Source organism: Pan paniscus, chromosome 18 (genome assembly GCF_029289425.2).
Source record: "Pan paniscus chromosome 18, NHGRI_mPanPan1-v2.0_pri, whole genome shotgun sequence".
NCBI lineage: Eukaryota > Metazoa > Chordata > Mammalia > Primates > Hominidae > Pan > Pan paniscus.
The window spans coordinates 50,888,231-50,903,800 of NC_073267.2; positions in this window are offsets into that span (position 1 = coordinate 50,888,231).

The following is a 15,570-nucleotide window of genomic DNA, read 5'->3' on the forward strand; positions in this document are numbered from 1 at the left end:
TTTTTGTAGTATCTGGAAGTGGACATTCTGAACGCTTTGAGGCCTATGATGAAAAAGGAAATCTCTTCCCATAAAAACTAGACAGAAGCATTCTCAGAAACTTGTTTCTGATGTGTGTACTCAACTCACAGGGTTGGACCTATCGTTTGATAGAGCAGTTTTGAAACACTCCTTCTGTGCGATCTGCAAGTGGATATTTGGATAGCTTTGAGAATTTCGTTGGAAACGGAAATAACATCGTATAAAATCTAGACTGATGCATTCTCAGAAACTTCTTTGTGATGATTGAATTCACGTCACAGAGTTGAACATTCGCTTTCATAGAGCAAGTTTGAAACACTCTCTTTGTAGAATCTGGAAGTGGACATTTGGAGTGCTTTGGGGCCTATGGTGAAAAAGGAAATCCCTTCCCATGAAAACTAGACAGAAGCATTGTCAGAAACTTGTTTCTGATGTGTGTACTCAACTAACAGAGTTCAACGTTTCTTTTGATAAAGCAGTTTTGAAACACTCTTGTTATAGAATCTACAAGGGGATATTTGGATTGCTTTGAGGATTTCGTTGGCAGCGGAATTATCTCCATATAAAAAGAAGAAGCATTCTCAGAAACTTCTTTGTTATGTTTGCATTGAAGTCACAGGGATGTGCATTCCCATTTACAGAGCAGGTTTCAAACAGACTTTTTGTAGTATCTGGAAGTGGACATTCCGAACGCGTTGAGGCCAAAGGTGAAAAAGGAAATTTCTTCCCATAAAAACTAGACAGAAGCATTCTCAGAAACTTGTTTGTGATGGGTGTACTCCACTAACAGAGTTGAACTTTTCTTTTGATAGAGCAGTTTTGAAACACTCTTTTTGTGTGATCTGCAAGTGGATATTTGGATAGGTTTAAGGATTTCGTTGGAAACGGGAATATCATCGGATAAAATCTAGACAGATGCATTCTCAGAAACTTCTTTATGATGATTGCATTCAAGTCACAGAGGTGAACGTTCGCTTTCGTAGAGCAGGTTTGAAACACTCTTTTTGTACATTCTGGAAGTGGACATTTGGAGCGCTTTGAGGCCTATGGTGAAAAAGGAAACTTCTCCCCATAAAAACTAGACAGAAGCATTCTCAGAAACTTGTTTCTGATGTGTGTACTTAACTAACAGAGTTGAACCTTTCTTTTGATAGAGAAGTTTTGAAACACTCTTGTTATAGTATCTGCAGGTGGATATGTGGAATGCTTTGAGGATTTCGTTGGAAACGGGATTATCTCCATATAAAAAGAAGAAGCATTCTCAGAAACTTCTTTGGGATGTTTGCATTCAAGTCACAGAGTTGAGCATTCCCTTTTTCTGAGCAGGTTTGAAACAGTCTTTTTGTAGTATCTGGAAGTGGACATTCCGAAAGCTTTCATGCCTACGGTGAAAAAGGAAATCTCTTCCCATAAAAACTAGACCGAAGTATTCTCCGAAACTTTGTTGTGATGTGTGTACTCAACTAACAGAGTTGAACCTTTCTTTTGATAGAGCAGTTTTGAAACACTCTTTTTGTACGATCTGCAAGTGGATATTTCGATAGCTTTGAGGATTTCGTTGGAAACGGGAATATCATCGTATAAAATCTAGACAGATGGATTCTCAGAAATTTCTTTATGATGATTGCATTCAAGTCACAGAGGTGAACATTCGCATTCATAGAGCAGGTTTAAACACTCTTTTTGTAGAATCTGGAAGTGGACATTTGGAGTACTTTGAGGCCAATGGTGAAAAAGGAAATCTCTTCCATAAAAACGAGACAGAAGCATTCTCAGAAACTAGTTTCTGATGTGTGTACTCAACAAACAGACTTGAACCTTTCTTTTGATAGAGCAGTTTTGAAACACTCTTGTTATAGAATCTGCAAGTGGATATTTGGATTTCTTTGAGGATTTCGTTGGAAACCGGAATATCTCCATATAAAAAGAAGAAGTATTCTCAGAAACGTCTTTGTGATGTTTGCATTCAAGTCACAGAGTTTAGCATTTCGTTTTATAGAGTAGGTTGAAACAGTCTTTTTGTAGTGTCTGGGAGTGGACATTCCGAACGCTTTCTGGCCTGAGGTGAAAAAGGAATTCTATTCCCATAAACACTAGACAGAAGCATTCTCAGAAAGTAGTTTGTGATGTGTGTACTCAACTAACAGAGTTGAACCTTTCTTTTGATAGAGCAGTTCAGAAACACTCTTTTTGTACGATCTGCAAGTGGATATTTGGATAGCTTTGAGGATTTCGTTGGAAACGGAAATATCATCGTATAAAATCTAGACTGATGCATTCTCAGAAACTTCTTTGTGATGATTGCATTCACGTCACAGAGTTGAACATTCGCTTTCATAGAGCAGGTTTGAAACACTCTTTTTGTAGAATCTGGAATTGGACATTTGGAGCTCTTTGGGGCCTATGGTGAAAAAGGAAATCTCTTCACATGCAAACTAGACAGAAGCATTGTCAGAAACTTGTTTCTGATGTGTGTACTCAACTAACAGAGTTCAACGTTTCTTTTGATACAGCAGTTTGAAACACTCTTTTTATTGAATCTAACAGGGCATATTTGGATTGCTTTGAGGATTTCGTTGGCAGCGGAATTATCTCCATATAAAAAGAAGAAGCATTCTCAGAAACTTCTTTGTTATGTTTGCATTCAAGTTACAGGGTTGAGCATTCCCTTTTACAGAGCAGGTTTCAAACAGACTTTTTGTAGTATCTGGAAGTGGACATTCGGAACGAATTGAGGCCTAAGGTGAAAAAGGAAATCTCTTCCCATAAAAGCTAGACAGAAGCATTCTCAGAAACCTGTTTGTGATGGGTGTACTCCACTAACAGAGTTGAACCTTTCTTTCGATAGAGTAGTTTTGAAACACTCTTTTTGTGTGATCTGCAAGTGGATATTTGGATAGCTTCAAGGATTTCGTTGGAAACGGGAATACCATCGGATAAATCTAGACAGACGCATTCTCAGAAACTTCTTTATGATGATTGCATTCAAGTCACAGAGTTGAACATTCGCTTTCGTAGAGCAGGTTTGAAACACACTTTTTGTAGATTCTGGAAGTGGACATTTGGAGCGCTTTGAGGCCTGTGGTGAAAAAGGAAATTTCTTCCCATAAAAACTAGACTGAAGCATTCTCAGAATCTTGTTTCTGATGTGTGTACTGAACTAACAGAGTTGAACCTTTCTTTTGATAGAGAAGTTTTGAAACACTCTTGTTATACTATCTGCAGGTGGATATGTGGAATGCTTTGAGGATTTCGTTGGAAACGGGATTATCTCCATATAAAAAGAAGAAGCATTCTCAGAAACTTCTTTGGGATGTTTGCATTCAAGTCACAGGGTTGAGCATGCATTCCCTTTTTCTGAGCAGGTTTGAAACAGTCTTTTTGTAGTATCTGGAAGTGGACATTCCGAAAGCTGTCATGCCTACGGTGAAAAAGGAAATCTCTTCCCATAAAAACTAGACAGAAGTATTCTCTGAAACTTCGTTGTGATGTGTGTACTCAACTAACAGAGTTGAACCTTTCTTTTGATAGAGCAGTTTTGAAACACTCTTTTTGTACGATCTGAAAGTGGATATTTCAATAGCTTTGAGGATTTCGTTGGAAACGGGAATATCATCGTATAAAATCTAGACAGATGGATTCTGAGAAATTTCTTTATGATGATTGCATTCAAGTCACAGAGGTGAACATTCGCTTTCATAGAGCAGGCTTAAACACACTTTTTGTAGAATCTGGAAGTGGACATTTGGAGTACTTTGCGGCCTATGTTGAAAAAGGAAATCTCTTCCATAAGAACTAGACAGAAGCATTCTCAGAAACTTGTTTCTGATGTGTGTACTCAACAAACAGACTTGAACCTTTCTTTTGATAGAGCAGTTTTGAAACACTCTTGTTATAGAATCTGCAAGTGGATATTTGGATTTCTTTGAGGATTTCGTTGGAAACCGGAATATCTCCATATAAAAAGAAGAAGTATTCTCAGAAACGTCTTTGTGATGTTTGCATTCAAGTCACAGAGTTTAGCATTTCGTTTTATAGAGTAGGTTGAAACAGTCTTTTTGTAGTGTCTGGGAGTGGACATTCCGAACGCTTTCTGGCCTGAGGTGAAAAAGGAATTCTATTCCCATAAACACTAGACAGAAGCATTCTCAGAAACTAGTTTGTGATGTGTGTACTCAACTAACAGAGTTGAACCTTTCTTTTGATAGAGCAGTTCAGAAACACTCTTTTTGTACGATCTGCAAGTGGATATTTGGATAGCTTTGAGGATTTCGTTGGAAACGGAAATATCATCGTATAAAATCTAGACTGATGCATTCTCAGAAACTTCTTTGTGACGATTGCATTCACGTCACAGAGTTGAACATTCGCTTTCATAGAGCAGGTTTGAAACACTCTTTTTGTAGAATCTGGAATTGGACATTTGGAGCTCTTTGGGGCCTATGGTGAAAAAGGAAATCTCTTCACATGCAAACTAGACAGAAGCATTGTCAGAAACTTGTTTCTGATGTGTGTACTCAACTAACAGAGTTCAACGTTTCTTTTGATACAGCAGTTTGAAACACTCTTTTTATTGAATCTAACAGGGCATATTTGGATTGCTTTGAGGATTTCGTTGGCAGCGGAATTATCTCCATATAAAAAGAAGAAGCATTCTCAGAAACTTCTTTGTTATGTTTGCATTCAAGTTACAGGGTTGAGCATTCCCTTTTACAGAGCAGGTTTCAAACAGACTTTTTGTAGTATCTGGAAGTGGACATTCGGAACGAATTGAGGCCTAAGGTGAAAAAGGAAATCTCTTCCCATAAAAGCTAGACAGAAGCATTCTCAGAAACCTGTTTGTGATGGGTGTACTCCACTAACAGAGTTGAACCTTTCTTTCGATAGAGTAGTTTTGAAACACTCTTTTTGTGTGATCTGCAAGTGGATATTTGGATAGCTTCAAGGATTTCGTTGGAAACGGGAATACCATCGGATAAATCTAGACAGACGCATTCTCAGAAACTTCTTTATGATGATTGCATTCAAGTCACAGAGTTGAACATTCGCTTTCGTAGAGCAGGTTTGAAACACACTTTTTGTAGATTCTGGAAGTGGACATTTGGAGCGCTTTGAGGCCTGTGGTGAAAAAGGAAATTTCTTCCCATAAAAACTAGACTGAAGCATTCTCAGAATCTTGTTTCTGATGTGTGTACTGAACTAACAGAGTTGAACCTTTCTTTTGATAGAGAGGTTTTGAAACACTCTTGTTATACTATCTGCAGGTGGATATGTGGAATGCTTTGAGGATTTCGTTGGAAACGGGATTATCTCCATATAAAAAGAAGAAGCATTCTCAGAAACTTCTTTGGGATGTTTGCATTCAAGTCACAGGGATGAGCATGCATTCCCTTTTTCTGAGCAGGTTTGAAACAGTCTTTTTGTAGTATCTGGAAGTGGACATTCCGAAAGCTGTCATGCCTACGGTGAAAAAGGAAATCTCTTCCCATAAAAACTAGACAGAAGTATTCTCCGAAACTTCGTTGTGATGTGTGTACTCAACTAACAGAGTTGAACCTTTCTTTTGATAGAGCAGTTTTGAAACACTCTTTTTGTACGATCTGAAAGTGGATATTTCAATAGCTTTGAGGATTTCGTTGGAAACGGGAATATCATCGTATAAAATCTAGACAGATGGATTCTGAGAAATTTCTTTATGATGATTGCATTCAAGTCACAGAGGTGAACATTCGCTTTCATAGAGCAGGCTTAAACACTCTTTTTGTAGAATCTGGAAGTGGACATTTGGAGTACTTTGAGGCCTATGTTGAAAAAGGAAATCTCTTCCATAAGAACTAGACAGAAGCATTCTCAGAAACTTGTTTCTGATGTGTGTACTTTACTAACAGATTTGAACCTTTCTTTTGATAGAGAAGATTTGAAACCCTCTTGTTATGCTATCTGCAGGTGGATATGGGGAATGCTTTGAGGATTTCGTTGGAAACGGGATTATCTCCATATAAAAAGAAGAAGCATTCTCAGAAACGTCTTTGTGATGTTTGCATTCAAGTCACAGAGTTGAGCATTCCCTTTTTCTGAGCAGGTTTGAAACAGTCTTTTTGTAGTATCTGGAAGTGGACATTCCGAAAGCTTTCATGCCTACGGTGAAAAAGGAAATCTCTTCCCATAAAAACTAGACCGAAGTATTCTCCGAAACTTTGTTGTGATGTGTGTACTCAACTAACAGAGGTGAACCTTTCTTTTGATAGAGCAGTTTTGAAACACTCTTTTTGTGTGATCTGCAAGTGGATATTTGGATAGCTTTATGGATTTCGTTGGTAACGGGAATACCAACGGATAAAATCTAGACAGACGCATTCTCAGAAACTTCTTTATGATGATTGCATTTAAGTCACAGAGTTGAACATTCGCTTTCGTAAAGCAGGTTTGAAACACTCTTTTTGTAGTTTCTAGAAGTGGCCATTTGGAGCACTTTGAGGCCTGTGGTGAAAAAGGAAATTTCTTCCAAAAAAAAACTAGACAGAAGCATTCTCAGAAACTTGTTTCTGATGTGTGTGCTGAACGAACAGATTTGAACCTTTTTTTTGATAGAGAAGTTTTGAAACACTCTTGTTATACTATCTGCAGTTGGATATGTGGAATGGTTTGAGGATTTCGTTGGAAACGGGATTATCTCCATATAAAAAGAAGAAGCATTCTCAGAAACTTCTTTGTGATGTTTGCATTCAAGTCACAGAGTTGAGCATTCCCTGTTTCTGAGCAGGTTGGAAACAGCCCTTTTGTAGTATCTGGAAGTGGACATTCCGAACGCTTTCATGCCTTCAGTGAAAAAGGAAACCTCTTCCCATAAAAACTAGACAGAATTATTCTCCAAAACTTCGTTGTGATGTGTGTACTCAACTAAGAGAGTTGAACCTTTCTTTTGATAGAGCAGTTTTGATACACTCTTTTTGTACGATCTGCAAGTGGATATTTCGATAGCTTTGAGGATTTCGTTGGAAACGGGAATATCATCATATAAAATCTAGACAGATGGATTCTCAGAAATTTCTTTATGATGATTGCATTCAAGTCACAGAGGTGAACATTCGCATTCATAGAGCAGGTTTAAACACTCTTTTTGTAGAATCTGGAAGTGGACATTTGGAGTACTTTGAGGCCAATGGTGAAAAAGGAAATCTCTTCCATAAAAACGAGACAGAAGCATTCTCAGAAACTAGTTTCTGATGTGTGTACTCAACAAACAGACTTGAACCTTTCTTTTGATAGAGCAGTTTTGAAACACTCTTGTTATAGAATCTGCAAGTGCATATTTGGATTTCTTTGAGGATTTCGTTGGAAACCGGAATATCTCCATATAAAAAGAAGAAGCATTCTCAGAAACTTCTTTGTTATGTTTGCATTGAAGTCACAGGGATGTGCTTTCCCATTTACAGAGCAGGTTTCAAACAGACTTTTTGTAGTATCTGGAAGTGGACATTCCGAACGCGTTGAGGCCAAAGGTGAAAAAGGAAATTTCTTCCTATAAAAACTAGACAGAAGCATTCTCAGAAACTTCTTTGTGATGGGTGTACTCCACTAACAGAGTTGAACTTTTCTTTTGATAGAGCAGTTTTGAAACACTCTTTTTGTGTGATCTGCAAGTGGATATTTGGATAGCTTCAAGGATTTCGTTGGAAACGGGAATACCATCGGATAAATCTAGACAGAGGCATTCTCAGAAACTTCTTTATGATGATTGCATTCAAGTCACAGAGTTGAACATTCGCTTTCGTAGAGCAGGTTTGAAACACACTTTTTGTAGATTCTGGAAGTGGACATTTGGAGCGCTTTGAGGCCTGTGGTGAAAAAGGAAATTTCTTCCCATAAAAACTAGACTGAAGCATTCTCAGAATCTTGTTTCTGATGTGTGTACTGAACTAACAGAGTTGAACCTTTCTTTTGATAGAGAAGTTTTGAAACACTCTTGTTATACTATCTGCAGGTGGATATGTGGAATGCTTTGAGGATTTCGTTGGAAACGGGATTATCTCCATATAAAAAGAAGAAGCATTCTCAGAAACTTCTTTGTGATGCTTGCATTCATGTCACAGGGTTGAGCATTCATTCCCTTTTTCTGAGCAGGTTTGAAACAGTCTTTTTGTAGTATCTGGAAGTGGACATTCCGCACGCTTTCATGCCTACGGTGAAAAAGGAAATCTCTTCCCATAAAAACTAGACAGAAGTATTCTCTGAAACTTCGTTGTGATGTGTGTACTCAACTAACAGAGTTGAACCTTTCTTTTGATAGAGCAGTTTTGAAACACTCTTTTTGTACGATCTGTAAGTGGACATTTCAATAGCATTGAGGATTTCGTTGGAAACGGGAATATCATCGTATACAATCTAGACAGATGGATTCTCAGAAATTTCTTTATGATGATTGCATTCAAGTCACAGAGGTGAACATTCGCTTTCATAGAGCAGGTTTAAACACTCTTTTTGTAGAATCTGGAAGTGGACATTTGGAGTACTTTGAGGCCTATGTTGAAAAAGGAAATCTCTTCCATAAGAACTAGACAGAAGCATTCTCAGAAACTTGTTTCTGATGTGTGTACTCAACAAACAGACTTGAACCTTTCTTTTGATAGAGCAGTTTTGAAACACTCTTGTTATAGAATCTGCAAGTGGATATTTGGATTTCTTTGAGGATTTCGTTGGAAACCCGAATATCTCCATATAAAAAGAAGAAGCATTCTCAGAAACGTCTTTGTGATGTTTGCATTCAAGTCACAGAGTTTAGCATTTGCTTTTACAGAGTACGTTTGAAACAGTCTTTTTGTAGTGTCTGGGAGTGGACATTCCGAACGCTTTCTGGCCTGTGGTGAAAAAGGAAATCTATTCCCATAAAAACTAGACAGAAGCATTCTCAGAAACTAGTTTGTGATGTGTGTACTCAACTAACAGAGTTGAACCTTTCTTTTGATAGAGGAGTTCTGAAACACTCTTTTTGTACGATCTGCAAGTGGATATTTGGATAGCTTTGAGGATTTCGTTGGAAACGGGAATATCACCGTATAAAATGTAGACAGATGCATTCTCAGAAACTTCTTTATGATGATTGCATTCAAGGCACAGACTTGAACATTTGCTTTCATAGAGCAGGTTTGAAACACTCTTTTTGTAGGATCTGGAAGTGGACATTTGGAGCGCTTTGAGGCCTATGGTGAAAAAGGAAATCTCTTCCCATAAAAACTAGACAGAAGCATTCTCAGAAACTTGTTTCTGATGTGTGCACTCAACTAACAGAGTTGAACCTGTCTTTTGATAGAGCAGTTGGGAAACACTCTTGTTATAGAATCTGCAAGTGGATATTTGGATTGCTTTTAGGATTTCCTTGGAAACGCGATTATTTCCATATAAAAAGAGGAAAATTCTCAGAAACTTCTTCGTGATGTTTGCATTCAAGTCACAGAGTTGAGCATTCCCTTTTACAGAGCAGGTTGGAAACAGTCTTTTTGTAGTATCTGGAAGTGGACATTCTGAACGCTTTGAGGCCTATGATGAAAAAGGAAATCTCTTCCCATAAAAACTAGACAGAAGCATTCTCAGAAACTTGTTTCTGATGTGTGTACTCAACTCACAGGGTTGGACCTATCGTTTGATAGAGCAGTTTTGGAACACTCCTTCTGTGCGATCTGCAAGTGGATATTTGGATAGCTTTGAGAATTTCGTTGGAAACGGAAATAACATCGTATAAAATCTAGACTGATGCATTCTCAGAAACTTCTTTGTGATGATTGCATTCACGTCACAGAGTTGAACATTCGCTTTCATAGAGCAAGTTTGAAACACTCTCTTTGTAGAATCTGGAAGTGGACATTTGGAGTGCTTTGGGGCCTATGGTGAAAAAGGAAATCTCTTCACATGCAAACTAGACAGAAGCATTGTCAGAAACTTGTTTCTGATGTGTGTACTCAACTAACAGAGTTCAACTTTTCTTTTGATACAGCAGTTTTGAAACACTCTTTTTATAGAATCTACAAGGGGATATTTGGATTGCTTTGAGGATTTCGTTGGCAGCGGAATTATCTCCATATAAAAAGAAGAAGCATTCTCAGAAACTTCTTTGTTATGTTTGCATTGAAGTCACAGGGATGTGCATTCCCATTTACAGAGCAGGTTTCAAACAGACTTTTTGTAGTATCTGGAAGTGGACATTCCGAACGCGTTGAGGCCAAAGGTGAAAAAGGAAATTTCTTCCCATAAAAACTAGACAGAAGCATTCTCAGAAACTTCTTTGTGATGGGTGTACTCCACTAACAGAGTTGAACTTTTCTTTTGATAGAGCAGTTTTGAAACACTCTTTTTGTGTGATCTGCAAGTGGATATTTGGATAGCTTCAAGGATTTCGTTGGAAACGGGAATACCATCGGATAAATCTAGACAGAGGCATTCTCAGAAACTTCTTTATGATGATTGCATTCAAGTCACAGAGTTGAACATTCGCTTTCGTAGAGCAGGTTTGAAACACACTTTTTGTAGATTCTGGAAGTGGACATTTGGAGCGCTTTGAGGCCTGTGGTGAAAAAGGAAATTTCTTCCCATAAAAACTAGACTGAAGCATTCTCAGAATCTTGTTTCTGATGTGTGTACTGAACTAACAGAGTTGAACCTTTCTTTTGATAGAGAAGTTTTGAAACACTCTTGTTATACTATCTGCAGGTGGATATGTGGAATGCTTTGAGGATTTCGTTGGAAACGGGATTATCTCCATATAAAAAGAAGAAGCATTCTCAGAAACTTCTTTGTGATGTTTGCATTCATGTCACAGGGTTGAGCATTCATTCCCTTTTTCTGAGCAGGTTTGAAACAGTCTTTTTGTAGTATCTGGAAGTGGACATTCCGCACGCTTTCATGCCTACGGTGAAAAAGGAAATCTCTTCCCATAAAAACTAGACAGAAGTATTCTCTGAAACTTCGTTGTGATGTGTGTACTCAACTAACAGAGTTGAACCTTTCTTTTGATAGAGCAGTTTTGAAACACTCTTTTTGTACGATCTGTAAGTGGATATTTCAATAGCTTTGAGGATTTCGTTGGAAACGGGAATATCATCGTATACAATCTAGACAGATGGATTCTCAGAAATTTCTTTATGATGATTGCATTCAAGTCACAGAGGTGAACATTCGCTTTCATAGAGCAGGTTTAAACACTCTTTTTGTAGAATCTGGAAGTGGACATTTGGAGTACTTTGAGGCCTATGTTGAAAAAGGAAATCTCTTCCATAAGAACTAGACAGAAGCATTCTCAGAAACTTGTTTCTGATGTGTGTACTCAACAAACAGACTTGAACCTTTCTTTTGATAGAGCAGTTTTGAAACACTCTTGTTATAGAATCTGCAAGTGGATATTTGGATTTCTTTGAGGATTTCGTTGGAAACCCGAATATCTCCATATAAAAAGAAGAAGCATTCTCAGAAACGTCTTTGTGATGTTTGCATTCAAGTCACAGAGTTTAGCATTTGCTTTTACAGAGTACGTTTGAAACAGTCTTTTTGTAGTGTCTGGGAGTGGACATTCCGAACGCTTTCTGGCCTGTGGTGAAAAAGGAAATCTATTCCCATAAAAACTAGACAGAAGCATTCTCAGAAACTAGTTTGTGATGTGTGCACTCAACTAACAGAGTTGAACCTTTCTTTTGATAGAGGAGTTCTGAAACACTCTTTTTGTACGATCTGCAAGTGGATATTTGGATAGCTTTGAGGATTTCGTTGGAAACGGGAATATCACCGTATAAAATCTAGACAGATGCATTCTCAGAAACTTCTTTATGATGATTGCATTCAAGGCACAGACTTGAACATTTGCTTTCATAGAGCAGGTTTGAAACACTCTTTTTGTAGGATCTGGAAGTGGACATTTGGAGCGCTTTGAGGCCTATGGTGAAAAAGGAAATCTCTTCCCATAAAAACTAGACAGAAGCATTCTCAGAAACTTGTTTCTGATGTGTGCACTCAACTAACAGAGTTGAACCTGTCTTTTGATATAGCAGTTGGGAAACACTCTTGTTATAGAATCTGCAAGTGGATATTTGGATTGCTTTTAGGATTTCCTTGGAAACGCGATTATTTCCATATAAAAAGAGGAAAATTCTCAGAAACTTCTTCGTGATGTTTGCATTCAAGTCACAGAGTTGAGCATTCCCTTTTACAGAGCAGGTTGGAAACAGTCTTTTTGTAGTATCTGGAAGTGGACATTCTGAACGCTTTGAGGCCTATGATGAAAAAGGAAATCTCTTCCCATAAAAACTAGACAGAAGCATTCTCAGAAACTTGTTTCTGATGTGTGTACTCAACTCACAGGGTTGGACCTATCGTTTGATAGAGCAGTTTTGGAACACTCTTTTTGTGTGATCTGCAAGTGGATATTTGGATAGCTTTAAGGATTTTGTTGGAAACGGGAATATCATCGGATAAAATCTAGACAGATGCATTCTCAGAAACTTCTTTATGATGATTGCATTCAAGTCACAGAGGTGAACATTCGCTTTCATAGAGCAGGTTTAAACACTCTTTTTGTAGAATCTGGAAGTGGACATTTGGAGTACTTTGAGGCCTATGGTGAAAAAGGAAATCTCTTCCATAAGAACTAGACAGAAGCATTCTCAGAAACTTGTTTCTGATGTGTGTACTCAACAAACAGACTTGAACCTTTCTTTTGATAGAGCAGTTTTGAAACACTCTTGTTATAGAATCTGCAAGTGGATATTTGGATTTCTTTGAGGATTTCGTTGGAAACCCGAATATCTCCATATAAAAAGAAGAAGCATTCTCAGAAACGTCTTTGTGATGTTTGCATTCAAGTCACAGAGTTTAGCATTACCTTTTACAGAGTACGTTTGAAACAGTCTTTTTGTAGTGTCTGGGAGTGGACATTCTGAACGCTTTCTGGCCTGTGGTGAAAAAGGAAATCTATTCCCATAAAAACTAGACAGAAGCATTCTCAGAAACTAGTTTGTGATGTGTGTACTCAACTAACAGAGTTGAACCTTTCTTTTGATAGAGGAGTTCTGAAACACTCTTTTTGTACGATCTGCAAGTGGATATTTGGATAGCTTTGAGGATTTCGTTGGAAACGGGAATATCACCGTATAAAATCTAGACAGATGCATTCTCAGAAACATCTTTATGATGATTGCATTCAAGGCACAGACTTGAACATTTGCTTTCATAGAGCAGGTTTGAAACACTCTTTTTGTAGGATCTGGAAGTGGACATTTGGAGCGCTTTGAGGCCTATGGTGAAAAAGGAAATCTCTTCCCATAAAAACTAGACAGAAGCATTCTCAGAAACTTGTTTCTGACGTGTGCACTCAACTAACAGAGTTGAACCTGTCTTTTGATAGAGCAGTTTTGAAACACTCTTGTTATAGAATCTACAAGGGGATATTTGGATTGCTTTGAGGATTTCGTTGGCAGCGGAATTATCTCCATATAAAAAGAAGAAGCATTCTCAGAAACTTCTTTGGGATGTTTGCATTCAAGTCACAGAGTTGAGCATTCCCTTTTTCTGAGCAGGTTGGAAACAGTCTTTTTGTAGTATCTGGAAGTGGACATTCCGAACGCTTTCTGGCCTGTGGTGAAAAAGGAAATCTATTCCCATAAAAACTAGACAGAAGCATTCTCAGAAACTAGTTTGTGATGTGTGTACTCAACTAACAGAGTTGAACCTTTCTTTGGATAGAGCAGTTCAGAAACACTCTTTTTGTACGATCTGCAAGTGGATATTTGGATAGCTTTGAGGATTTCGTTGGAAACGGAAATATCATCGTATAAAATCTAGACTGATGCATTCTCAGAAACTTCTTTGTGATGATTGCATTCACGTCACAGAGTTGAACATTCGCTTTCATAGAGCAAGTTTGAAACACTCTTTTTGTAGAATCTGGAATTGGACATTTGGAGCTCTTTGGGGCCTATGGTGAAAAAGGAAATCTCTTCACATGCAATCTAGACAGAAGCATTGTCAGAAACTTGTTTCTGATGTGTGTACTCAACTAACAGAGTTCAACGTTTCTTTTGATACAGCAGTTTTGAAACACTCTTTTTATAGAATCTAACAGGGGATATTTGGATTGCTTTGAGGATTTCGTTGGCAGCGGAATTATCTCCATATAAAAAGAAGAAGCATTCTCAGAAACTTCTTTGTTATGTTTGCATTCAAGTTACAGGGTTGAGCATTCCCATTTACAGAGCAGGTTTCAAACAGACTTTTTGTAGTATCTGGAAGTGGACATTCGGAACGAATTGAGGCCTAAGGTGAAAAAGGAAATCTCTTCCCATAAAAGCTAGACAGAAGCATTCCCAGAAACTTGTTTGTGATGGGTGTACTGCACTAACAGAGTTGAACCTTTCTTTCGATAGTGTAGTTTTGAAACACTCTTTTTGTGTGATCTGCAAGTGGATATTTGGATAGCTTCAAGGATTTCGTTGGAAACGGGAATACCATCGGATAAATCTAGACAGATGCATTCTCAGAAACTTCTTTATGATGATTGCATTCAAGTCACAGAGTTGAACATTCGCTTTCGTAGAGCAGGTTTGAAACACACTTTTTGTAGATTCTGGAAGTGGACATTTGGAGCGCTTTGAGGCCTGTGGTGAAAAAGGAAATTTCTTCCCATAAAAACTAGACTGAAGCATTCTCAGAATCTTGTTTCTGATGTGTGTACTGAACTAACAGAGTTGAACCTTTCTTTTGATAGAGAAGTTTTGAAACACTCTTGTTATACTATCTGCAGGTGGATATGTGGAATGCTTTGAGGATTTCGTTGGAAACGGGATTATCTCCATATAAAAAGAAGAAGCATTCTCAGAAACTTCTTTGGGATGTTTGCATTCAAGTCACAGGGTTGAGTATTCATTCCCTTCTTCTGAGCAGGTTTGAAACAGTCTTTTTGTAGTATCTGGAAGTGGACATTCCGAAAGCTTTCATGCCTACGGTGAAAAAGGAAATCTCTTCCCATAAAAACTAGACAGAAGTATTCTCCGAAACTTTGTTGAGATGTGTGTACTCAACTAACAGAGTTGAACCTTTCTTTTGATAGAGCAGTTTTGAAACACTCTTTCTGTACGATCTGAAAGTGGATATTTCAATAGCTTTGAGGATTTCGTTGGAAACGGGAATATCATCGTATACAATCTAGACAGATGGATTCTCAGAAATTTCTTTATGATGATTGCATTCAAGTCACAGAGGTGAACATTTGCTTTCATGGAGCAGGTTTAAACACTCTTTTTGTAGAATCTGGAAGTGGACATTTGGAGTACTTTGAGGCCTATGTTGAAAAAGGAAATCTCTTCCATAAGAACTAGACAGAAGCATTCTCAGAAACTTGTTTCTGATGTGTGTACTCAACAAACAGACTTGAACCTTTCTTTTGATAGAGCAGTTTTGAAACACTCTTGTTATAGAATCTGCAAGTGGATATTTGGATTTCTTTGAGGATTTCGTTGGAAACCCGAATATCTCCATATAAAAAGAAGAAGCATTCTCAGAAACGTCTTT